Source organism: Scyliorhinus canicula, unplaced genomic scaffold, assembly GCF_902713615.1.
Source record: "Scyliorhinus canicula unplaced genomic scaffold, sScyCan1.1, whole genome shotgun sequence".
NCBI lineage: Eukaryota > Metazoa > Chordata > Chondrichthyes > Carcharhiniformes > Scyliorhinidae > Scyliorhinus > Scyliorhinus canicula.
In genome coordinates this window covers 1,424,155-1,433,446 of record NW_024055734.1, presented here as the reverse complement: position 1 = coordinate 1,433,446, position 9,292 = coordinate 1,424,155, and the positions used below count along the sequence as shown (strand labels likewise).

General features: G+C 54.8%; 1 long non-coding RNA gene across 1 annotated transcript; it reads right to left on the bottom strand.

Moving 5' to 3' along the window:
• Positions 1 to 6,567: 6,567 nt before the first annotated feature.
• Positions 6,568 to 9,292, bottom strand: LOC119960796. Its single transcript, XR_005459520.1, has 3 exons — positions 9,099 to 9,292; positions 7,605 to 8,176; positions 6,568 to 6,779 (listed from the first exon to the last, which is right to left on the bottom strand). It is a non-coding gene; the product is annotated as an uncharacterized LOC119960796 (long non-coding RNA).

The following is a 9,292-nucleotide window of genomic DNA, read 5'->3' as shown; positions in this document are numbered from 1 at the left end:
TATCAATCCCCAAACTAATCCCACTCTCTCCCCATAGCCCTGTATCAATCCCCTAACTAATCCCACTGCCCCGCTCTCTCCCCATAGCCCTGTATCAATCCCCAAACTAATCCCACTGCCCCGCTCTCCCCGCATAGCCCTGTATCAATCCCCAAACTAATCCCACTCTCTCCCCATAGCCCTGTATCAATCCCCTAACTAATCCCACTGCCCCGCTCTCTCCCCATAGCCCTGTATCAATCCCAAACTAATCCCACTCACACCCCACAGCCCTGTATCAATCCCCAAACTAATCCCACTGCCCCGCTCTCTCCCCATAGCCCTGTATCAATCCCCAAACTAATCCCACTGCCCCACTCTTTCCCCATGACCCTGTATCAATCCCCAAACTAATCCCACTGCCCCACTCTCTCCCCATAGCCCTGTATCAATCCCCAAACTAATCCCACTGCCCCACTCTCCCCACAGCCCTGTGTCAATCCCCAAACTAATCCCACTGCCCCACTCTCTCCCCATAGCCCTGTATCAATCCCCAAACTAATCCCACTGCGCCCGCTCTCCCCATTGCCCTGTATCAATCCCCAAACTAATCCCACTGCCCCACTCTCTCCACATTGCCCTGTATCAATCCCCAAACTAATCCCACTGCCCCGCTCTCTCCCCATAGCCCTGTATCAATCACCAAACTAATCCCACTGCCCCGCTCTCTCCCCATAGCCCTGTATCAATCACCAAACTAATCCCACTGCCCCGCTCTCTCCCCATAGCCCTGTATCAATCCCCAAACTAATCCCACTGCCCCACTCTCTCCCCATAGCCTGTAATCAATCCCCAAACTAATCCCACTGCCCCACTCTCTCCCCATAGCCCTGTATCAATCCCCAAACTAATCCCACTGCCCCACTCTCTCCCCATAGCCCTGTATCAATCCCCAACTAATCCCACGGCCCCACTCTCTCCCCATAGCCCTGTATCAATCCTCAAACTAATCCCACTGCCCCACTCTCTCCTCATAGCCCTGTATCAATCCCCAAACTAATCCCACTGCCCACCCTCTCCCCATAGCCCTATATCAATCCCAAACTAATCCCACGGCCCCACTCTCTCCCCATAGCCCTGTATCAATCCCCAAACTAATCCCACTGCCTCACTCTCTCCCCCATAGCCCTGAGTCAATCCCCAAACTAATCCCACTGCCCCACTCTCTCCCCATAGCCCTGTATCAATCCCCAAACTAATCCCACTGCCCCACTCTCTCCCCATAGCCCTGTATCAATCCCCAAACTAATCCCACTGCCCCGCTCTCTCCGCATAGCCCTGTATCGATGCCCAAACTAATCCCACTGCCCCACTCACTCCCCATAGCCCTGTATCAATCCCCAACTAATCCCACTGCCCCACTCTCTCCCCATAGCCCTGTATCAATCCCCAAACTAATCCCACTGCCTCACTCTCTCCCCATAGCCCTGTATCAATCCCCAAACTAATCCCACTGACCCACTCTCTCCCCATAGCCCTGTATCAATCCCCAAACTAATCCCACTGCCCCACTCTCTCCCCATAGCCCTGTATCAATCCCCAACTAATCTCACTGCCCCACTCTCTCCCCATAGCCCTGTATCAATCCCCAAACTAATCTGACTGCCCCGCTCTCTCACCATAATCCTGTATCAATCCCCAAACTAATCCCACTGCCCCGCTCTCTCCCCATAGCCCTGTATCAATCCCCAAACTAATCCCACTGCCCCACTCTCCCCATAGCCCTGTATCAATCCCCAAACTAATCTCCACTGCCCCGCTCTCTCACCATAGCCCTGTATCAATCCCCAAACGAATCCCACTGCCCCGCTCTCCCCATAGCCCTGTATCAATCCCCAAACTAATCACACTGCCCCGCTCTCTCCCCTAGCCCTGTATCAATCCCCAAACTAATTCCACTGCCCCGGCCCTCCCAAAGCCCCTGTATCAATCCCCAAACTAATCCCAATGCCCCGCTCTCTCCCCCCATAGCCCTGTATCAATCCCAAACTAATCCCACTGCCCCGCTCTCTCCCCATAGCCCTGTATCAATCCCAACTAATCCCACTGTCCCGCTCTCTCCCCATAGCCCTGTGTCAATCCCCAAACTAATCCCACTGCCCCGCTCTCTCCCCATAGCCCTGTATCGATGCCCAAACTATCCCACTGCCCCACTCTCTCCCCATAGCCCTGTATCAATCACCAAACTAATCCCACTGCCCCGCTCTCCCCATAGCCCTGTATCAATCCCAAACTAATCCCACTGCCCCACTCTCTCCCCATAGCCCTGTATCAATCACCAAACTAATCCCACTGCCCCGCTCTCTCCCCATAGCCCTGTATCAATCACCAAACTAATCCCACTGCCCCGCTCTCTCCCCATAGCCCTGTATCAATCCCCAAACTAATCCCACTGCCCCACTCTCTCCCCATAGCCCTGTATCAATCCCCAAACTAATCCCACTGCCCCACTCTCTCCCCATAGCCCTGTATCAATCCCCAAACTAATCCCACTGCCCCACTCTCTCCCCATAGCCCTGTATCAATCCCCAACTAATCCCACGGCCCCACTCTCTCCCCATAGCCCTGTATCAATCCTCAAACTAATCCCACTGCCCCACTCTCTCCTCATAGCCCTGTATCAATCCCCAAACTAATCCCACTGCCCACCCTCTCCCCATAGCCCTATATCAATCCCAAACTAATCCCACGGCCCCGCTCTCTCCCCATAGCCCTGTATCAATCCCCAAACTAATCCCACTGCCTCACTCTCTCCCCATAGCCCTGAGTCAATCCCCAAACTAATCCCACTGCCCCCACTCTCTCCCCATAGCCCTGTATCAATCCCCAAACTAATCCCACTGCCCCACTCTCTCCCCATAGCCCTGTATCAATCCCCAAACTAATCCCACTGCCCCGCTCTCTCCGCATAGCCCTGTATCAATCCCCAAACTAATCCCACTCTCTCCCCATAGCCCTGTATCAATCCCCTAACTAATCCACTGCCCCGCTCTCTCCCCATAGCCCTGTATCAATCCCAAACTAATCCCACCTGCCCCGCTCTCCCCGCATAGCCCTGTATCAATCCCCAAACTAATCCCACTCTCTCCCCATAGCCCTGTATCAATCCCCTAACTAATCCCACTGCCCCGCTCTCTCCCCATAGCCCTGTATCAATCCCAAACTAATCCCACTCACACCCCACAGCCCTGTATCAATCCCCAAACTAATCCCACTGCCCCGCTCTCTCCCCATAGCCCTGTATCAATCCCCAAACTAATCCCACTGCCCCACTCTCTCCCCATAGCCCTGTATCAATCCCCAAACTAATCCCACTGCCCCACTCTCTCCCCATAGCCCTGTATCAATCCCCAACTAATCCCACGGCCCCACTCTCTCCCCATAGCCCTGTATCAATCCTCAAACTAATCCCACTGCCCCACTCTCTCCTCATAGCCCTGTATCAATCCCCAAACTAATCCCACTGCCCACCCTCTCCCCATAGCCCTATATCAATCCCAAACTAATCCACGGCCCCGCTCTCTCCCCATAGCCCTGTATCAATCCCCAAACTAATCCCACTGCCTCACTCTCTCCCCATAGCCCTGAGTCAATCCCCAAACTAATCCCACTGCCCCACTCTCTCCCCATAGCCCTGTATCAATCCCCAAACTAATCCCACTGCCCCACTCTCTCCCCATAGCCCTGTATCAATCCCCAAACTAATCCCACTGCCCCGCTCTCTCCGCATAGCCCTGTATCGATGCCCAAACTAATCCCACTGCCCCACTCACTCCCCATAGCCCTGTATCAATCCCCAACTAATCCCACTGCCCCACTCTCTCCCCATAGCCCTGTATCAATCCCCGAAACTAATCCCACTGCCTCACTCTCTCCCCATAGCCCTGTATCAATCCCCAAACTAATCCCACTGACCCACTCTCTCCCCATAGCCCTGTATCAATCCCCAAACTAATCCCACTGCCCCACTCTCTCCCCATAGCCCTGTATCAATCCCCAACTAATCTCACTGCCCCACTCTCTCCCCATAGCCCTGTATCAAGCCCCAAACTAATCTCACTGCCCCGCTCTCTCGCCATATCCTGTATCAATCCCCAAACTAATCCCACTGCCCCGCTCTCTCCCATAGCCCTGTATCAATCCCCAAACTAATCCCACTGCCCCACTCTCCCCATAGCCCTGTATCAATCCCCAAACTAATCTCACTGCCCCGCTCTCTCACCATAGCCCTGTATCAATCCCCAAACTAATCCCACTGCCCCGCTCTCCCCATAGCCCTGTATCAATCCCCAAACTAATCCCACTGCCCCGCTCTCTCCCCATAGCCCTGTATCAATCCCCAAACTAATTCCACTGCCCCGCCCTCCCCATAGCCCTGTATCAATCCCCAAACTAATCCCACTGACCCGCTCTCTCCCCATAGCCCTGTATCAATCCCAAACTAATCCCACTGCCCCGCTCTCTCCCCATAGCCCTGTATCAATCCCAACTAATCCCACTGTCCCGCTCTCTCCCCATAGCCCTGTGTCAATCCCCAAACTAATCCCACTGCCCCGCTCTCTCCCCATAGCCCTGTATCGATGCCCAAACTAATCCCACTGCCCCACTCACTCCCCATAGCCCTGTATCAATCACCAAACTAATCCCACTGCCCCGCTCTCCCCATAGCCCTGTATCAATCCCAAACTAATCCCACTGCCCCACTCTCTCCCCATAGCCCTGTATCAATCACCAAACTAATCCCACTGCCCCGCTCTCTCCCCATAGCCCTGTATCAATCCCCAAACTAATCCCACTGCCCCACTCTCTCCCCATAGCCCTGTATCAATCCCCAAACTAATCCCACTGCCCCACTCTCTCCCCATAGCCCTGTATCAATCCCCAAACTAATCCCACTGCCCCACTCTCTCCCCATAGCCCTGTATCAATCCCCAACTAATCCCACGGCCCCACTCTCTCCCCATAGCCCTGTATCAATCCTCAAACTAATCCCACTGCCCCACTCTCCTCCTCATAGCCCTGTATCAATCCCCAAACTAATCCCACTGCCCACCCTCTCCCCATAGCCCTATATCAATCCCAAACTAATCCCACGGCCCCGCTCTCTCCCCATAGCCCTGTATCAATCCCCAAACTAATCCACTGCCTCACTCTCTCCTCATAGCCCTGTATCAATCCCCAAACTAATCCCACTGCCCCACTCTCTCCCCCATAGCCCTGTATCAATCCCCAAACTAATCCCACTGCCCCACTCTCTCCCCATAGCCCTGTATCAATCCCCAAACTAATCCCACTGCCCCGCTCTCTCCGCATAGCCCTGTATCGATGCCCAAACTAATCCCACTGCCCCACTCACTCCCCATAGCCCTGTATCAATCCCCAACTAATCCCACTGCCCCACTCTCTCCCCATAGCCCTGTATCAATCCCCAAACTAATCCCACTGCCTCACTCTCTCCCCATAGCCCTGTATCAATCCCCAAACTAATCCCACTGACCCACTCTCTCCCCATAGCCCTGTATCAATCCCCAAACTAATCCCACTGCCCCACTCTCTCCCCATAGCCCTGTATCAATCCCCAACTAATTCTCACTGCCCCACTCTCTCCCCATAGCCCTGTATCAATCCCCAAACTAATTGCCTGCCCCGCTCTCTCACCATAATCCTGTATCAATCCCCCAACTAATCCCACTGCCCCGCTCTCTCCCCATAGCCCTGTATCAATCCCCAAACTAATCCCACTGCCCCACTCTCCCCATAGCCCTGTATCAATCCCCAAACTAATCTCACTGCCCCGCTCTCTCACCATAGCCCTGTATCAATCCCCAAACTAATCCCACTGCCCCGCTCTCCCCATAGCCCTGTATCAATCCCCAAACTAATCCCACTGCCCCGCTCTCTCCCCATAGCCCTGTATCAATCCCAAACTAATTCCACTGCCCCGCCCTCCCCATAGCCCTGTATCAATCCCCAAACTAATCCCACTGACCCGCTCTCTCCCCATAGCCCTGTATCAATCCCAAACTAATCCCACTGCCCCGCTCTCTCCCCATAGCCCTGTATCAATCCCAAACTAATCCCACTGTCCCGCTCTCCTCCCCATAGCCCTGTGTCAATCCCCAAACTAATCCCACTGCCCCGCTCTCTCCCCATAGCCCTGTATCGATGCCCAAACTAATCCCACTGCCCCACTCACTCCCCATAGCCCTGTATCAATCACCAAACTAATCCCACTGCCCCGCTCTCCCCATAGCCCTGTATCAATCCCAAACTAATCCCACTGCCCCACTCTCTCCCCATAGCCCTGTATCAATCCCCAAACTAATCCCACTGCCCCGTTCTCCCCCCATAGCCCTGCACCGAAGGTCTGTTGCGATCGCACTTCACGTTGGGGGGGGGAGGGGGAAGGCAGAAGAGGCTCCGGAGGATAAAACGCACTCCCTGCTGATAATCTCGGCCTTTCCAAGGACAGAGCTCAGACCGAGACATCTGATCGCAGATGGAGATAAATGTGACGAGACGGCAGGATGTATTTTGTTACCTTTTTTTTATATAAACACAGATAAAGCAGAATGATTGACACTGGCGGGAGACAGTTACAGAAACAATCGGGCACACTGCCATCCACTCAAACAACCTCTGCCCCTTAAACTCCTGACTATGTGAATCCTTAAATGATACTCCTTCTGCTCCCATTAAAACGATTCCTCGCCAGAGTCCTCACGGACATTCATGGAACCCTGAAACACAGAAAGGAACGTTAAAAACTCTCCCGGAGACCCCCCTGTAAATATTAACACTCTCCCGGAGACCCCCCTGTAAATATTAACACTCTCCCGGAGACCCCCCTGTAAATATTAACACACTCCCGGAGACCCCCCTGTAAATATTAACACTCTCCCGGAGACCCCCCTGTAAATATTAACACTCTCCCGGAGACCCCCCTGTCAATATTAACACTCTCCCGGAGACCCCCCTGTAAATATTAACCCTCTCCCGGAGACCCCCCTGTAAATATTAACCCTCTCCCGGAGACCCCCCTGTAAATATTAACACACTCCCGGAGACCCCCCTGTAAATATTAACACTCTCCCGGAGACACCCCTGTAAATATTAACCCTCTCCCGGAGACCCCCCTGTAAATATTAACACACTCCCGGAGACCCCCCTGTAAATATTAACACTCTCCCGGAGACCCCCCTGTAAATATTAACACTCTCCCGGAGACCCCCCTGTAAATATTAACCACTCTCCCGGAGACCCCCCTGTAAATATTAACCCTCTCCCGGAGACCCCCCTGTAAATATTAACACTCTCCCGGAGACCCCCCTGTAAATATTAACACTCTCCCGGAGACCCCCCTGTAAATATTAACACCCTCCCGGAGACCCCCCTGTAAATATTAACACCCTCCCGGAGACCCCCCTGTAAATATTAACACTCTCCCGGAGACCCCCCTGTAAATATTAACCCTCTCCCGGAGACCCTCCCCCCCCCCGCCCGTGATCACAGGCTCTCTGACGAGACCTCGCTGCCTCCAAGCCCCACGTCCGTGTCCAACACACCTGGTTGAGAACGGCCTCCGAGCGTGCGTTGCCGCCGTCACTCTGCGTCCATGTTCACGGGAGACGGAGATCGCGACCGACAGTCGGAATTCCTCTCTGGCGAGACGGAGCGGGATTTCTCCGGCGACTTTGAGTTGGTCGGGGAGCTGGGACACGCCCCTTCCTCCTCCGGAGACTCCGGGCGTTCCGGCGAGCCCTTGCAGGGTGGCGAGCGCTGGGGCGAACGGGAGCCTCCCCGGGCCGGAGAGGACTCGCGCCTGGGGGTGGGCTGCCGGTCGGGCGAGCCCTGGATCCCGGGCGAGGCGGAGCGCGACCGGGAACGCGAGCCGGACCGGCCTCGCTGCAGCTCCCGGGATCGGGAGCGGGACTTGCTGCCCGACTTGACGGGGGAGGGCGATTTGGATCGGGAACGGGACAGGGATCGCGAAGGCTTGGAGCGGGTCACGCCCTTTCCCCGGGCAGCATTCTTGGAACGGGACCTGGAGCGGGAACGGGAGCGGGAACGGGATCTGCTGGAGCGGGTCCTGCTCCGACTGCGGGTCCTGGAGCGGCTGCGACGTCTGCGCCTGGGACTGAAAGAAAGGCAGTCAAACCACAGCTCAGAAAATCCATCAGTCAATCCACCTCATCGACACACAACAGCTCGGAACAAATACAAACACTCTCCCGGAGACCCCCCTGTAAATATTAACACACTCCCGGAGACCCCCCTGTAAATATTAACCCTCTCCCGGAGACCCCCCTGTAAATATTAACCCTCTCCCGGAGACCCCCCTGTAAATATTAACACTCTCCCGGAGACCCCCCTGTAAATATTAACACTCTCCCGGAGACCCCCCTGTAAATATTAACCCTCTCCCGGAGACCCCCCTGTAAATATTAACACTCTCCCGGAGACCCCCCTGTAAATATTAACCCTCTCCCGGAGACCCCCCTGTAAATATTAACACTCTCCCGGAGACCCCCCTGTAAATATTAACCCTCTCCCGGAGACCCCCCTGTAAATATTAACACTCTCCCGGAGACCCCCCTGTAAATATTAACACTCTCCCGGAGACCCCCCTGTAAATATTAACACTCTCCCGGAGACCCCCCTGTAAATATTAACACACTCCCGGAGACCCCCCTGTAAATATTAACACTCTCCCGGAGACCCCCCTGTAAATATTAACACTCTCCCGGAGACCCCCCTGTAAATATTAACCCTCTCCCGGAGACCCCCCTGTAAATATTAACACTCTCCCGGAGACCCCCCTGTAAATATTAACCCTCTCCCGGAGACCCCCCTGTAAATATTAACACTCTCCCGGAGACCCCCCTGTAAATATTAACCCTCTCCCGGAGACCCCCCTGTAAATATTAACACTCTCCCGGAGACCCCCCTGTAAATATTAACACTCTCCCGGAGACCCCCCTGTAAATATTAACACTCTCCCGGACTCCTGGACTCTCCCGGACTCCACGACGCCCCCCCACCCCTAAGCGGATACCAACCTCCTACTCCGTCTGTAGCGAGTGGACCTTCGATTGCTGGTCCCCCCACCCCGGCGATACGAGTCTGGGGGGCGGGAATATCTCGCCATCTGCACGCGCAGCTCCCTCCCGTCCAGGATGGCCCCATCCATGGCGTCAATGGCATCCTCTGCATCACGCTTGTCGTAGAAGCGGACAAAAGCAAACCCCCTGCT